Raw genomic sequence first — 15,098 nt, 5'->3', positions numbered from 1 at the left:
CAAAATGGAATTGCAGGGTCACAAGATAGTTCTATTTTTAATTTTTAGAGGATCTTCCATACTATTCTCCTTAATGACTGCATCAATTTGCAATCTTACTGCCAGTGCATAAGATTCCCTTTTCTCCACATTCTTGCCAACACTCGTTTGTTAATTTATTGATAATGGCCGTTCTGACAGGTGTAAGGTGATATCTCATGGTGGTTTTACTTTTGCATTTCTCTGATAATTAGTAACGAACATTTTTTCATGTCTATTGGCCATCTGTATGTCCTTTGTGGAGAAATATCTATTCAGGTCCTCTGCCCAGTTTAAATTGGATTGTTAGTTTTCTTGGTACTGAGTTGCATGAGTTCTTTATATTAACCCTTTATTGGATGTATCATTTGTGAATATCTTTTTCCATTCGGTAGATTGTCTGTTTTTCTGTAATGGTTTCTTTTGCTGTGCGAAAAGTTTTTAGTTTGCTGTAGTTCTATTTGTTTATTTTTTATTTTGTTTCTCTTGTCCAAGAAGATATATCAGAAAAAAATATTACTAAAAGCAATGTCAAAGGATTTACTGCCTATGATTTTGCTCATGAGTTTTATGATTTTGAGTTCTACATTTAAGTCTTTAATCGATTTTGAGTTTATTCTTATATATGGTGTAAGAAGGTGGTCTAGTTTCACTTTTTTATTTTATTTTATTTTTGGCATGTATCTGTTCTGTTTTTCCAATACCATGTACTGAATAGACTGTCTTTTCCCCATTATATATCCTTGCCTCCTTCATTTGGCATCTATTATTGATTTCCAATTTTTACATGCCAAGTAACTATATAGCAATGATACATCCAGATGGACCCTGCAATCAGTGGAAAATTTATTAAGATTTTACATCTTGTTTTGGGGAAAGTAATTTTATTTGCAGGCTTAATGTGGGAATATTAATGAAAAACTGAAGGGGGTGGGAAGAGATTTCTGTATTTTGTAAAGTAGGGTATATATGACATTATTTTAGTTAGGTGTCTTTGATACAGACAGAAGGGTTGCAAGTTGAGTCACCCATTTATTTTCTGTTTTTGCAGTTTTATATTTATCCTCAAAATATTACTCGATTTTTTCAGGCCTTGAGGCTGAATAAGACAGACAGTTTCCTGTTTAATGAAATTTACATCTAAGTGTGTAAGTGTGTATGTTTGGGAGGGACAGGAGAATGAGAAATTAACAATAAAAGAAAGAAAGAAAAAAAGAAAGAAAGAAAGAAAGAAAGAAAGAAAGAAAGAAAGAAAGAAAGAAATATGATGCTAATAAGTGTTATACAGATAATTTTACAATGTCATGAAAAAGAAAAGTGATTTAAACTTGTCCAGGGAAGCTTTTTCTGCAGAGGTAAAATTTAAAATGAAGCACAATTTATATAAGCAAGCCAACTATGTGAAGATGAGGGGAAGAGTTCAAGAAGCAGTCGGGAGTGGGAGTGTCAAGATGGAAGAGAGCCTGTCTGTCAGAGAAACTAAAAGAGAGGGGAGGGATGACCCAGTTCTTATCATATGGAAAATTTTAAATTCAAGAAAGGAGTTTTAACTTAATTTTTGGTAAATAGAAACCTACCAACAAGTTTTAAGCAAGATTGAATGGAATAATCCCATTGTTTCTGAAGAGAACACTATAGATAATATGCACAAAAAGAACTGTAGAGGTAAGAAGGCAGCTGATACCAGAAGGTGATCTGTTCTAGTGACCCCAAGGGCAGATGCCAATGCTTTGCACACAGAAAGTTCTGGTGAGAAAAAATAGAAGTATGTTAAGCTCTGGGCCTTTCATTTAATTTTTAGGTGTGGGAAAACACAGTCATTATACCCACCCAATTCAAAGAGAAGGAAGACCCAACTAAAAGGGAAGGTCAGTGGAAAATGGAGAGTTTAGAAAGGCAGTTCTAGAGTATAAAGTAAAAATAAATTTCAAATCCCCTTAGCAATCCTAATTAGACTCATTACTTAAAAACAAGTATATAGTCTACTGTAAAACACCTTTAACTCCTTGTACTATACTCATAAGTACTTTGGATAATTTTCTTCAGAAAAAAAAATCAGTCAAATAAAACAAACAATTAAGAAAATGTAAAGATTGTATTTTTCTCCATTTTTGCTTTAAACATAGAATCCTAAATTTGAAGCCAGAAAGACTCTTGAAGTCTATTTAAACATAACTCTTTATTTTGGCCAATGAGGATGCTCAGATCCAATAGAGGTTATATCGCATATGTAGGGCCACTTAGCCAGCAGAGTACAGACTGGACCTAGAATCTAGTCCTTCTGATGTCTAGTCCAGTACTAATTATATCTCAGTTTTTATACAGAATTAATCATTTTTATAATTTGAAATATTTTTGGAAAGAAAAATTAAATATAAAAACAGAACAGAAGAGCAATGAGTGCAAATAGCAACCTCCAAGGTTTAGGGGCTGGGTATTTGGTCTGGGGAGGACTCCTCGAAGGTAGAGATGCTTGTGGGTGTCCTGCTATGGGTCACTTACTTTTCTTCTCTTTTTGTTATCAATTCACTATGGTTCCTAGCACCACCATGAACCTCTCAATAATATCATTTCCCTTCTTGCCCATGTAACTGTCTGATGATTCTGTGCCCACAACACCAAAACTCTCTCTCTTTTATCTTTAGATGCTGAGGGTCAGTACCTTCCTGGGAAATAGGTATACAGGTCTGTGAACTGCTGTGGCTCATGTGTGCATTTGTTTTTCTAGCTTTATTTGCCATTCGATGGTAAATTGCTCAAAGGCAGAAACTATCTTTCAGTAAACTCAGACAAGTATTCTGAATATGAGTTGTTGAGACAGTCGCAAAGAAACCATTACCAGGGTATGAAGCCTTCTCTCCCTCTGTACCGATTCTTTAAAGTTTGAAACCTGACATATTTCTCTTTCCCATTGTTTATCATGGCACACGTAGAAAATGGAAAAGATAGAATTCACAGCAAAGATCATTAAAAGATAAGGTTAGAAAATGAGATTAGAAGACAAAAAGCACACAGAGCCTCTGATATAGAGGCATAGCGGCAAGAACACTGCTTGCCACTAAATTTGCTTACTAAGAAGATGGCTTACTAGTTTTGTGACCATGAAAAGTGAACTTATTTGAGGTTTAATTTTAATACAGTCATAAAGGAAAAAAATGCTGGGATGATCATTTGTGTTAATATGTGCATGCTGCTTTAGACAGACCAGCTCAGAAACTATTCTTATGTAAAAGTTGTTCATAATGAAGATTCTATGTTTTGGGGGACAATGTTTCTCTTGCTCCAGGTCATTTTCATATGCTATTCCTTTTTCCTAACTTTACTCTGCCTTCTGGCCCTTTTCCCTCTCTTTGATTGTCTACACTCATACCTCCTGGGGACTCAGTTTTGGATTCTTGGCTTGATCTGGCGAGGAACCCAGCCCTTAGCTTGTCTTGATAACACTCCACAGCTGTAACATCAAGACTATATAATAACCTGTCCCTTCAGATTATGCTCTAGGTGGGCAGGGACCATGCTTGTCCTATTTATTACTGGGCATGGAGGCTGCTCAATGCATATTGGCCAAATGTTCAATAAGGGAAATAAATATGCAGTGTCCATATTCATACCTTATGAGTGTACAAATAGCAATAAACATCAGTTATTTATAGCTGAGTGTGTGTGTGTAGAGTGAGACAGTGAGGCAGATGCACATGGTTATTTATATCTGTAGATTATATCTTTGGGGGAAATTTCTATTCTAGTAAAAGAGCTTGCTGTTAAAAAAACAATCACTGAACCCATACAGAAGGCACAAAATTCGCTGAATGTTGCTTGACAGACATACCTCATACCGTCAGGTAGAAGATAGCCATAAGCATCTGGAAATGCAGGGATGCAACAAGTTTAGGGAAAAAGCAAACCATGAACATTCCTTTCCTTTCCATTAATTGTTTGGACAAATGACTTTTGCATCTATGCTTTCTGTACAACTACCTTAAACTTCTATTTATCTTTGCTATTGAACTGTGAACATTGTTTTAGGTTATAAATCACTCTCCCCTTTAAAAAAACAATTTAACCATGGCACAGTAAAACCATAACCAAATTTACCATCTTAACTATTTTTAGCTACAGTTCAGTGGTATTAAGTATATTTATATTGTTGTGCAACCAATCTCCAGAGCTTTTCTATCATGCTAAACTGAAACTCTGCTCATTATACAACTCCTCATTTATCCTTCTCCCTCAGCATTCTACATTCTATTTGAATTTTATTGCTTTAGATACTTCTTTCTATTGTAATTATGGCCTGCTTGACATGTAAAGAAGTTAAATGTTAAGAGCAGCAAGTGATCTCCTATATATACTCTAGATCTAGTCACGTTGTGTTACTGTTGTAGCAATCAGAGTTCTGGTAACATACACACCTCTAGGTCCTTTTCATTGTTAAAGAAATAAATTTCAACCCAGTGACTATGAGAAATATTTGTTTATTAAAAACACAGTATGAGGTAGAAGATGTGTCAAGCCTAAAACTGGCTAGCCATGTGGAAATGAGGTTATGTTCCCCTAAGTTGGGTATGGATTACAGCTAGGGAAGACTGAGAGCTATATCCCTGGGGGAGGGAGAGGTCTGTGTTCTATTTGAGCCCCATGATAGGATGGTCCCAAAGATATTCCTAGGTGATTGTTAAGTAAGGGCACCTTGATTGACACCTGGCTGCTATAAAACCATTGCCTAGTGTGCATGGACTTCTAGGCATAGTCATGATATTATAATGATGGTTTAATGAGGCTGAAGTTTTATTAGAAGTACTTTTTGCACATGGGTTTTTAACTGCGTTAGCAAGCAGCTTTCATGGCCATTGTACTATAGGATTTAGGGAATTTATAACCCTAAAAGGGAGGTATTTCTGGGAGGAACTTATGGAAGGTCTTTAAGGAAAATTTCTATGGTTACAGAGCTGGGCCTTTGCTCTTACCGCTTATGTTTGACTAACTACCTAACACTTAGAATTCTCATCATCGTCTAAGCTCTAAACTCTAAGCAGACTGAGCCCTTTGCTCTTCTGATTTATACATGGACTTATACTCATAAAAAACACCCAGCCTCAATTTCTGTCTTCACTAATTCTTTCATATCCAGCCCCCAGGACCCTTACTCCTCTAGTGGAGGATACCTTCGTCTTCTGAGCTTCTTGTCCACAGCTCTCTCACCTCTCAGCTATCCAGCAATGTCATCTCACACAGCACAGCTGTGCTCCCTATTTCTTCTTCTATAAAAAACGTGTTATAAACTATGCTTCAGTGTAGATGAAATAATTTCATTTTAGGTATTTATTGATAAAGCGGTTCTGTGGTTTGAACTAGAAAATCAAAAATTCAACATAAAACATTCTTTAAGGATATATGTTCCTAAGCCTTTAGAAATATAAAATAAAATAAACCCTTATGGTTTCTCTTCTCTTCTCTTCTCTTCTCTTCTCTTCTCTTCTCTTCTCTTCTCTTCTCTTCTCTTCTCTTCTCTTCTCTTCTCTTTTTCAGGCAAGGCAACCCTTGGTTGACCTCACGGATTACTGTCAGTTTACAATCCTTTATTATTATTATTATTATTATTATTATTATTATTATTATGCCTATAGTATCTGATCTTCCTAGGTAGTCTCCCATCTAAGCACTAACCAGGCCCCACCCTGTTTAGCTTCCAAGGTCAGAGGGGATCGGGTTGGTTCAGGGTAGCATGGCCGTAGACAAACTCTTATGGTTTCTATTGTGTTCTTTCTTTTATTTGAAAAACATTTTTTTTCCCTTAGAGAAGAACTGTATTTCCAATAAAATGGAATGAATTCCTGATACATCAGCCTCATTTCTATAACTGCCCATCTGGAGCCAGTGTACAGAGACAACAGTGAAGGACAATGTTTTAGTGTTTAGGGGATTAAATACTAGCTAATATTAAGTGTCTAACGTCTATCTAGGTTAGGTTCCTGTAAACATTGAATTGAGTCTCCTGGTAGGCCAGGGCATTAATCTAGAAAGAAGAAAGGCCATATGAATAAAAAGAGGAAGTACTGCAGAACAAAAACAAACAATTGTATTTGAAGTAATCTTAGCAATAATAGCAAGAAATAAAAGGGAGAAAGGAGGAGAGGAACAAATAAACTGACTTCTGTACAAGACTCATAATTAGAAGAGTCAAATAATATAAATGCAAATAAGGAACACTTCTTTCTCACCTGGCTTCAGAAAATTTGCTCATGGCTTTGCTAGATTATGAAATCCATTGCTTTGTTTATCTTGAAGGCAGGTGAGACTAAAATGCTAAAAAATCTGGACTCTAGGATATTTAAGTTTACAGTATTTCACTATTATTTTTAAGGGCCTTATTGATTTCAATAGGGCAAAAAGATGGGACAAATACCATTTGTTTTAGTCTATCCTGTATTATGGTTAGTTATTTACTTGTCTGCCACCAACTATGTTAAATGCAGTTTTAGGAAAGAGAATATACCATCTTAACACTACATTTTATTATGGTAAACTATTTCATTTGAAATGCTTTATCTTTTTGAGGTGATCAATAATAGTTGAAATAATATAATTAGTTAATTTTTAGGCATGTTATATATGCATTTTGTAAAATGTTTTCTGTTTCTTAAAACTGCATAAAAATATTTTGCTTTCACTTAAGAAATTAAATGTTATATATTTTAAAAACTAACAATCCTTGTTATCGAAAAGCTTTCAGAGCACATCAGCATTCTAAAAAATATTTTAATATTAAGAATGATATTTTTTGCCTTAAGTTTATCTTTATTGTTTGGGATGTAGATATTATTAATATTTTTTTAACCACAGAGTTTCTTAAAGCAAAATAACTAAAGATAATGTAATCTATGCAGAAAATAATAGCTTTAAAGGTAAAATCTTTGGGGAAAAAATGATTATACTTTAAAAAATAACCTGATAAAAAGTTTCATGTCTTCTTTAAGTTAAAGGACACTATTTTCATAGATCCACATGAAATCATTTATAAAAACAAATATAGCTATACTCTGGAGAGTTTACTAATCGTTATGTGAGATTTTTAAGTCATAGTATAAATGGACCCCTCGGTGGTATTCAAGGGCTCAAATGGTCAACATTTTAATCCTTTGAGAGTTGAAAATGCTTTGTGGGGGCAAGTGATTTTTGATTCATTCAGCAAATTTTTTTACATACCTGCTATTATTAGGCCCTGTTCTGAGTTCCGGGACTTGGAAAGTATGTAAGATACTTAGATAGTGGAACATTTTTTAATTAAAAAAAATATATACATGCACACATGATATCTATGTGTATATGTGTGTGTGTGTGTGTTTATAAATACAAAATTATATGCACTTGTACCTTATTTTTAATTTACCTGAAAGAAATAGATGTCTTAATCCAGTCTATTTTATGTCATATCTTGTTTTAGTTTTAGAAGACTATTCAAATGAATGTTTATCTAGTAATATTCATGTCCACATATTACCTATGATAAATCTTATTACAATTAAATTTATATATTTGAAATTTATTTATTATTTTTATGATGACATTGGTTAATGAAATCCAATAAATTTCACTTGTACATTTTAATAGTAAGGCATATATATATTTATACTGTGTGTTCACTTCCCATACTTAGATTTCTTTCTATTACCACATATTTGACTCCCTTTACCCTGTCTACCTACTCCGACCCTTCTAGTAACCATTAGTCTATAGTTCTCTGGTAACAACTAATCTATATTACATGTCCATGGATCTCCGCTTGTTTGTCCTGTTCGTTTGTTGCTTTTAGGTTTATATACCATATATAAGTGATAGCATATGGTCTTCAACTATTTCTGTCTAGCTTATTTCACTTAGCATGATTATCTCGAGGTCCATCCAGGTTGTTGCAGATGGCAGTATTTCATCTCTTCTTATTACTGAGTAATATTCCATTGCATATATGTACCACAGCTTCTTTAGCCAATCATGTATCATAGGACAGTTTGGTTGCTTTCATGTCCTGGCCATTGTGAATAATGCTGCTATGAACATCGGTGTACAAATATCTTTTCAGATAAGGGTTATCAAGTCTTTGGGGTAAATATCCAGTAGAGGAATTGCTGGATCATATGGTAGGTCAATTCTTAGTTTTTTGAGGAATCTCCATAATATTTTTCATAGTGGCTGTACCAGTTTGCAGTCCCACCAGCAGTGTATGAGAGTTTTTTTCTCTGCATCCTCTCCAGCATTTGTTATTTGTCCCGTTGATTATAGCTATCCTAACAGGCATGAGATGGTATTTCATTGTCGTGTTGATTTGCATTTCCTTATAGCTAAGGATGTAAAGCATCTTTTCAAAAATTTGTTGGCCATTTGTATGTCCTCTTGGGAGAAGTGTCTGCTCAGGTCCTCTACCAATTTTTTGATTGAATCAATTGCTTTTTTGTTATTGAGTTGTATGAATTCTTCATATATTTGGGATATTAGGCCCTTATTAGAGGTGTTGCTTGCAAATATATTTTCCCGTTTAGATGGTTGTCTCTTTACCTTGTTGACGGTTTCTTTTGCTGAGCAGAAACTTTTGAGTTTGATATAGTCTCATTCATTTATTTTTCTTTTACTTCCCTTGCCTTTGAGGTCAAATTCATAAAATCCTCTTTAAATCCAAGGTCTTGAGTTTAGTTCCTATGCTTTCTTCTATGCATTTTATTGTTTCAGGCCTTCTATTCAGGTCCTGAATCCATTTTGAGTTAATTTTGGTGTGTGATGATAGACAACAGTCTAGTTAGAGTCTTTTGCAAATGGCTTTCCAGTTTTCCCAACACTGTTTATTGAAGAGGCTTTCCTTTCTCCACTGTATGTTTTTGGCTTTTTTTGTAAAAATTATTTGCCCATATAGGTTTACTTCTGGACTCTCCATTCTGTTCCACTGGTCCATGTGTCTGTTTTCTTGCCAATACTGTGTCATTTTGATTATTGTTGCTTTGCAGTATATTTTGAAGTCAGGCAGACTGATGCCTCTAGCCTTGTTATTTTTTCTCAGGATGGCTTTGGCAATTCAGGTTGTTTTGTGCTTCCATACAAATCTGATGATTTTTTTGTTCTATTTCTTAAAAAAAATGCTGATAGCATTTTGATGGGGATTGCATTAAATCTGTATAGTGCTTTAGGTAATATAGTCATTTTAATTATGCTAATTCTTCCAACCCAAGAATACAAAATATCTTTCCATTTCTTTGTATCTTCTTTGATTTCTTTTAATAGGGTCTTGCAGTTTTCATTATAAAGGTCATTTACACATTTTGTTATATTTATTCCTAGATATTTTATTCTTTCTGTTGCAGTTGCAAAAGGAAAAGGATATCCCCCCCTCCCCCAGAAAAACTGACACTTCATTACAACAGTACAGGAACACTATGGAATTTTGAATGTTGATTTTGTATCCAAAAACTTTATTATATTTGCTCATTGTTTCTAGTATTGTTCTTCTGGAGTCTTTAGAGTTTTCTATACAGAGAATCATGTCATCCGTAAATAGTGACAGTTTGACTTCTTCGTTTCATATCTGGATGCCTTTTATATCTTTCTCTTGTCTTTCTCGCTAGAGCCTCCAATGACATATTGAGTAACAGTGGTGATAGTAGACAGCCTTGACTTGTTCCTGATCTTAGGGGGCAGGTTTTTAGTTTTCACCATTAAGTATAATGTTGGCTGAGGGTTTTTCATAGTTGACCTCTATTATGTTAAAGTACTTTCCATCTATACTGATTTTTTAAAGAGTTTTGATCATAAATGGATGCTGTATCTGTCGAAGCCTTCTTCTGCATCTATTGATATGATCATATGAATTTTATATTTTAATTTATTTATGTGGTGTATCACATTAATGGATTTGAATATGTTGAACCATCCTTGTGCTTCTGGGATGAAGTCCCCTTGATATGGTGTATAATCTTTTTAATATGTTGCTGTATTTGATTAGAAATATCTTATTTATGATTTTTTGCATCTGTGTTCATAAGAGAAATTTGTCAGTAGTTTTCCTTTTTTGTGTTATCTTTACCAGGTTTTGGTATCAGGGAGATATTTGCCTCATAAAATGAGTTGAAAAGTATTGTTTCATCTTTAATTTTTTGGAAGAATTTGAGGAAAATAGGCATTAAGTCTTTGTATGTTTGGTAGAATTCACTGGTGAAGCCATGTGGTCCTGGACTTTTAATTTTTGGTAGATTTTTGATAATTGTTTAAATTTCCATATTGCTGATCGATCTATTTAGATTTTCCAGTTCTTCTCAATTCAGTCTAGGAAGGTTGTATTTTCCTAAGTACTGGTCCATTTCTTTTAGGTTATTAAATTTGGTGTTATATACTTTTTCATAGTATTCTTGTATGATCCTTTGTATTTCTGAGATGTCAGTCATAGTTTCCCCTCTTTCATGCCAGATTTTGTTTATGTCTTTGTTTTTTCTGTAATGAGTCGAGCCGGAGTTTTGACAGTTTTATTAAGCTTCTCAAAGAGCCAGCTCTTTGCTGCACTTATGATTTCTATTGCTATTTTATTTGTTTTCAATTTCATTTCTTTCTGCTCTAATTTTGATTATTTCTTTCCTTCTTCTGCTTTAAGCTTCATTTGTTCTTCCTTTTTTTTGTTTTTTAAGATGAAGCATTAAGTTGTTTATTTGTGCTCGTTCTTGTTTTTGGAGATAGGTCTGTAATGATATGAACTTTTCTCTTGTGATTGTTTTACTGTGTCCCAAAAGCTTTGATATATTGTATTATCATTATCATCCATTTCTATGTATCTCATGTTCTCTCTTTTTATTTCTTCTCTGATCTAGTTATTCTTCAGTAGCATGTTGTTTAATTTCCATGTATTTGTGGTTCTTCCTGCTTTCTTTTTACAGTTGATCTCCAGCTTCGAAGCATTATAATTAGAGAAAATGTTTGGTATGACTTAACCCTCTTATGTCTGTTAAAATCATCTTTGTGTTCCAGTTTGTGGTCCATCCTTGAAAATGTTCCATGTTCATTAGAGAAGAATGTATAAGCAGGTGTTTTGGGATGAAAGGCTCTATAAATATCAATTATGTCCAGTTGGCCTAATGTGTCATTTAAAAATGTTATTTTCTTATTGATTTTCTGTATGAATAATCTGTCTATATCTGACAGTGGGGTATCAGGTTCCCTGCTAAGATAGTGTTTTGGTCTGTTTTTCCCTTTAGTTCTGTTAGTAATTGCTTTACATATTTCAGGGCTCCCTGATTGGGAGCATAGATATTAATAAGTGTTATGTCTTCTTGGTACATGATTCCTTTTATCATTATGAAGTATCCCTCAGTATTTTTCTTTACTTTTTTTATTTTGAAATCTATTTCATCTGATATTAGTACCACTACTCCTGCTTTTCTCTGAATGTCATTTGTTTGAAATATCATTCTCCTCCCTTTCACTGAGTCTATATTTGTCTTTGGAGTTGAGATGTGTCTCCAGGAGGCAGCATATGGTTGGGTTTTATTTTTTGATCCATTTGACAACTCTATGCCTTTTAATTGGTGAATTCAGTCCATTTACATTTAAGGTGATTATTGAAACATGAGGTCTTCTTACAGCCATTTTATCTTTTTCTTTCTGGTAGCTCAGTGTTTCCATTGCTTCCTTGTCCTTGTGTTTCTGTTTTTGTTTTATTTTGTTTTGGTTGGCTTTTGTGTGTTTTGCCTCTGGTTCTTCTTGTTTTATGTTATATACCTCAGTTCTGAATATATGGTGTGTTAGTACCATTATGAATTTAAAAAGAGAATCGTTTTATAGAGAGTCATCCCTTTTCTTCTGCATGTGCCTTATCTCCATTCCACATTGCAAATTTGGATCTTTGAATCCATTACTTTACAGTCATTGTTGTCTAAATTTGTCCCTATGTATGCTGAATATTCATTCCTATCTTGTTATAGCAAATCTCTTCTCATTGTTTAAGCTTATAATGTCCTGTTCTTAGCAAGGGTTGCACTCCTCTGCTTCTATTTGCCTGATAGTCACTTTATTCCTAATTATGTATTTTTTTGTGTGTCAATTTGTTTTAGGTGAGTTGTCTCCTTTCAGTATTTCCCGTAGTGCAGGCCTCATAGTTGAGAATTCCCTCAATTTTTGTAGGTCTGGAAAGGTCTGAATTTCTCCTTCTTATCTAAAGGAGAGCTTAACTGGACACATTATTTTAGGCTGGTAGTTTCTTTCACTTGATAGTTTGAATATTTGATTCCACTCTTTTATGGCTTATAAGATTTGTGCTGAGAAGTCTGAGAATAATCTAATTGGTTTTCTTTTATAAGTTACTGTTTTCTCCTCCATGGCTGCCCTGAATATTTTGTCTTTGTCGTTGATTTTTGATACAGCGTGTTATGGTGAAGGTTTTTTTGGTTTGAGATAATTGGATATTCTGTTGACTTCTTGAATTCCAAACTACAGCTCATTCCTTAGATCTCAGATTCTTTTCAGCTATTTGTCTATAAATGCTTTCAAGTTCTTCCTACTTTTCCTCATCTTAGATAATGCCCATTATTTTTATGTTTTTTCTTCTGATGGTATCAGCTAATTCTTATATTTCTCTTTCATTATTTTTTATTCTTCAGTTTCTCTCTTCTTCCTTTTGATTTATTTCTAGATTTCTGTCTTCAATATCACTGATCCTTTCCTCCATTTGGCTGATTCTATTTCCCATGTTTGGTATTTCATTTTCAACTCCTGCAGTGTGGTTTTATTTATTTATTTGTTTGTTTGTTTGTTTGTTTTTATGTTTATTATTTTAATGTCTATAGCACCTGGTATTCCTAGGTGGTCTCCCATCCAAGTATTAACCAAGCTTGACTCTGCTTAGCTTCCAAGATCAGATGAGATCAGGCATGTTCAGGGTGGTATGTCTGTAGACATTGCACTGTTTTTTGTGTGTGTTTTTTTTTTAATCTCCAAAAGTTCTATTCTGTTATTTTTGAGAGTTTCAATCTCCTTACTACAGAACTTGTTCTGCGTATCTAGTTGTTTATTTCAATTCCTAAAATTGTTAATATGACTCATTTTGGAACTTACTGAGGTTTTTCAGAAGTACTGTCCTGAATTCTGTCATTTAAGTTGCATATTTCTTTGTAAGCTAATTTTATAGAGATTTTTTCTCTTTTTTTCTGTGATGTCTTGTACCTTGGTTGTTCATGGTGTTTAATGGACTGCTTCTTTGCCTGGGCATTAATGAAAGTATATTCTCCTGTTTTTTCAGAAAGAAGATTTATTATATAAAGTTCTCTCTTTAGCCTATTGCAAAGAAGGCACTTTACTTTTGATTTCCAGCAGGTGGTGTCTAAGCCTTTTGGGTCCCTGATTTATATAAAGCCTTAATAATGGTTTTTTTTTTTCCTTATAGTTGTTTAATCGAGCTCACTACTCTCAGTCTCAGTCCCTGTCAGTGTTAGTGACAGTTTCAGTAGCATTTGCTTAGATTCCCCTGGGCTCTATGATGTTTGGTCTTGGAGGATATAGGGGAAGGGGCCCTCTGGGTTGGAAGTTGGGAGCTACAGCCTCGGTTTTGGAACTGTGGCTGGTAAAAATCAACTGTTGTTCCTCTTCCATCTTGCTTCTCTGCTTTCTGCCCTGATGACTGGGCTCCATTGCTGGTCATGTGCAGCTCACAGCACTCCCAGGCAGGGCTATTCAGGGAACTCATTGCACCTTTCCCCTCTCCGCTTCTCCTACAGGAGGCAGCTTCTTTATTTCTCTAAGTCCACCACCCAACATCCAGGGTTCTGGCCTGTGGTAACTCTTATGCTCAGATCCCATGCTCAGGCATGCTGGTGTGCAGTTTGGGTGTTTTATGTTTAGTTTTATATGTTCAGGTTATTGTTCTTTCAAGGAGAGAGATCTGTGGACATCTCTCATTCTGCCATATTTCTTCAAACTCCTATTTATTTATTTTTTGAGAAAAAGTAAGATTTATTGAAAGTACATTTCAGAAAGAGATGAGCCACGCTAAGGAAGGTTGCAGCCCTATGGAATTTAGGAGGCGAAGAGATAAGATAGTACGGCCCAAGGGGAGAGATAGGTTTCCATCCAAGAATGCTGTAACCGCAATTAATATTTAGATCCACGCGTTTAATAACTTACAGTCAGTATTAAACCATGAAAGATGTAACATATAGTTCAATCAACTTAATTCAATTAATAAGCCACAATCGGATCTGGAAAGTCACTAATTTTTAAATAGCATTGAATAGTATATACTTTGAATACTTTTAATGTAGTTTTCTTCAAAGGCTAAAAAGTTATCTAAAGTAAGACTACTGAACTTTCATGAAGACAGTTTCTTCTCATACTTAACCAAAGAGCTGATACAGGAATAGGAGGATTTATTCCAGAATGGTTTCACGGACCATAAAACTTCAAACATAGTTACATGGTTCTGCAATCATTTTGATGCTTGGCAGATTGTCTTTGACAGATGATTATATTTCATGGAACTTAACTATGACAAGGGAGAAAATTTAACAGACATCTTCTGAATTATATTTAAGAAATAGTTGTCTATAGACAACTATAAAAGTCATATAATTTGAAATTCAAAGTTCAAATAACACTTTTATAAAATTAGACATTTTATATGACTTCATACATATGGTATAGTTTATTCTGAGTTCGATAAAAAGTCTAAATTTGGTCATTTTGTACAAAAAATGAACTTTATACATTTAATGAATCCTTTATTTTCTCTTTGGGATCTCTAAATACATTATAAATAATCACATTTGCCTTTTAATACTGAAATAATTTGTGATATGTGAACTCAAATAAGCAAGTGAAATAATGTATATAACTCAGTATTGCCTAAGTGGCCACAATAACTTACTGTCCTTGCTCTTCTATCCCTAATTTATCTGCTGATGGCCCACACAGACCCTGGTCATTGAGAAACAACTTATAAGTAGCAGCCATCGAAGTCATGGGGTGATGCAATATACTTGTCCTGGTGCTTTTAAAAGCTTTGCTGGAGAGCAATGTAGAAAAGAACCATGGTTAGTTCCCATTTCTTTGCCACCTCT

At 34.2% G+C, this 15,098-nt stretch overlaps 1 protein-coding gene and 1 pseudogene across 9 annotated transcripts in view; one reads left to right on the top strand and one right to left on the bottom strand.

Annotated features, from left to right (window-relative positions):
- Nucleotides 1–15,098, top strand: part of SNTG1 (syntrophin gamma 1) — a 746,957-nt gene that overhangs the window by 45,049 nt on the left and 686,810 nt on the right. The window lies entirely within an intron of this gene.
- LOC118612267 lies at nucleotides 12,825–12,943 on the bottom strand (annotated as a pseudogene).

This window comes from Rousettus aegyptiacus, unplaced genomic scaffold (genome assembly GCF_014176215.1).
Source record: "Rousettus aegyptiacus isolate mRouAeg1 unplaced genomic scaffold, mRouAeg1.p scaffold_m13_p_15, whole genome shotgun sequence".
Lineage (NCBI taxonomy): Eukaryota > Metazoa > Chordata > Mammalia > Chiroptera > Pteropodidae > Rousettus > Rousettus aegyptiacus.
This window is presented reverse-complemented; position numbering and strand designations above follow the sequence as displayed.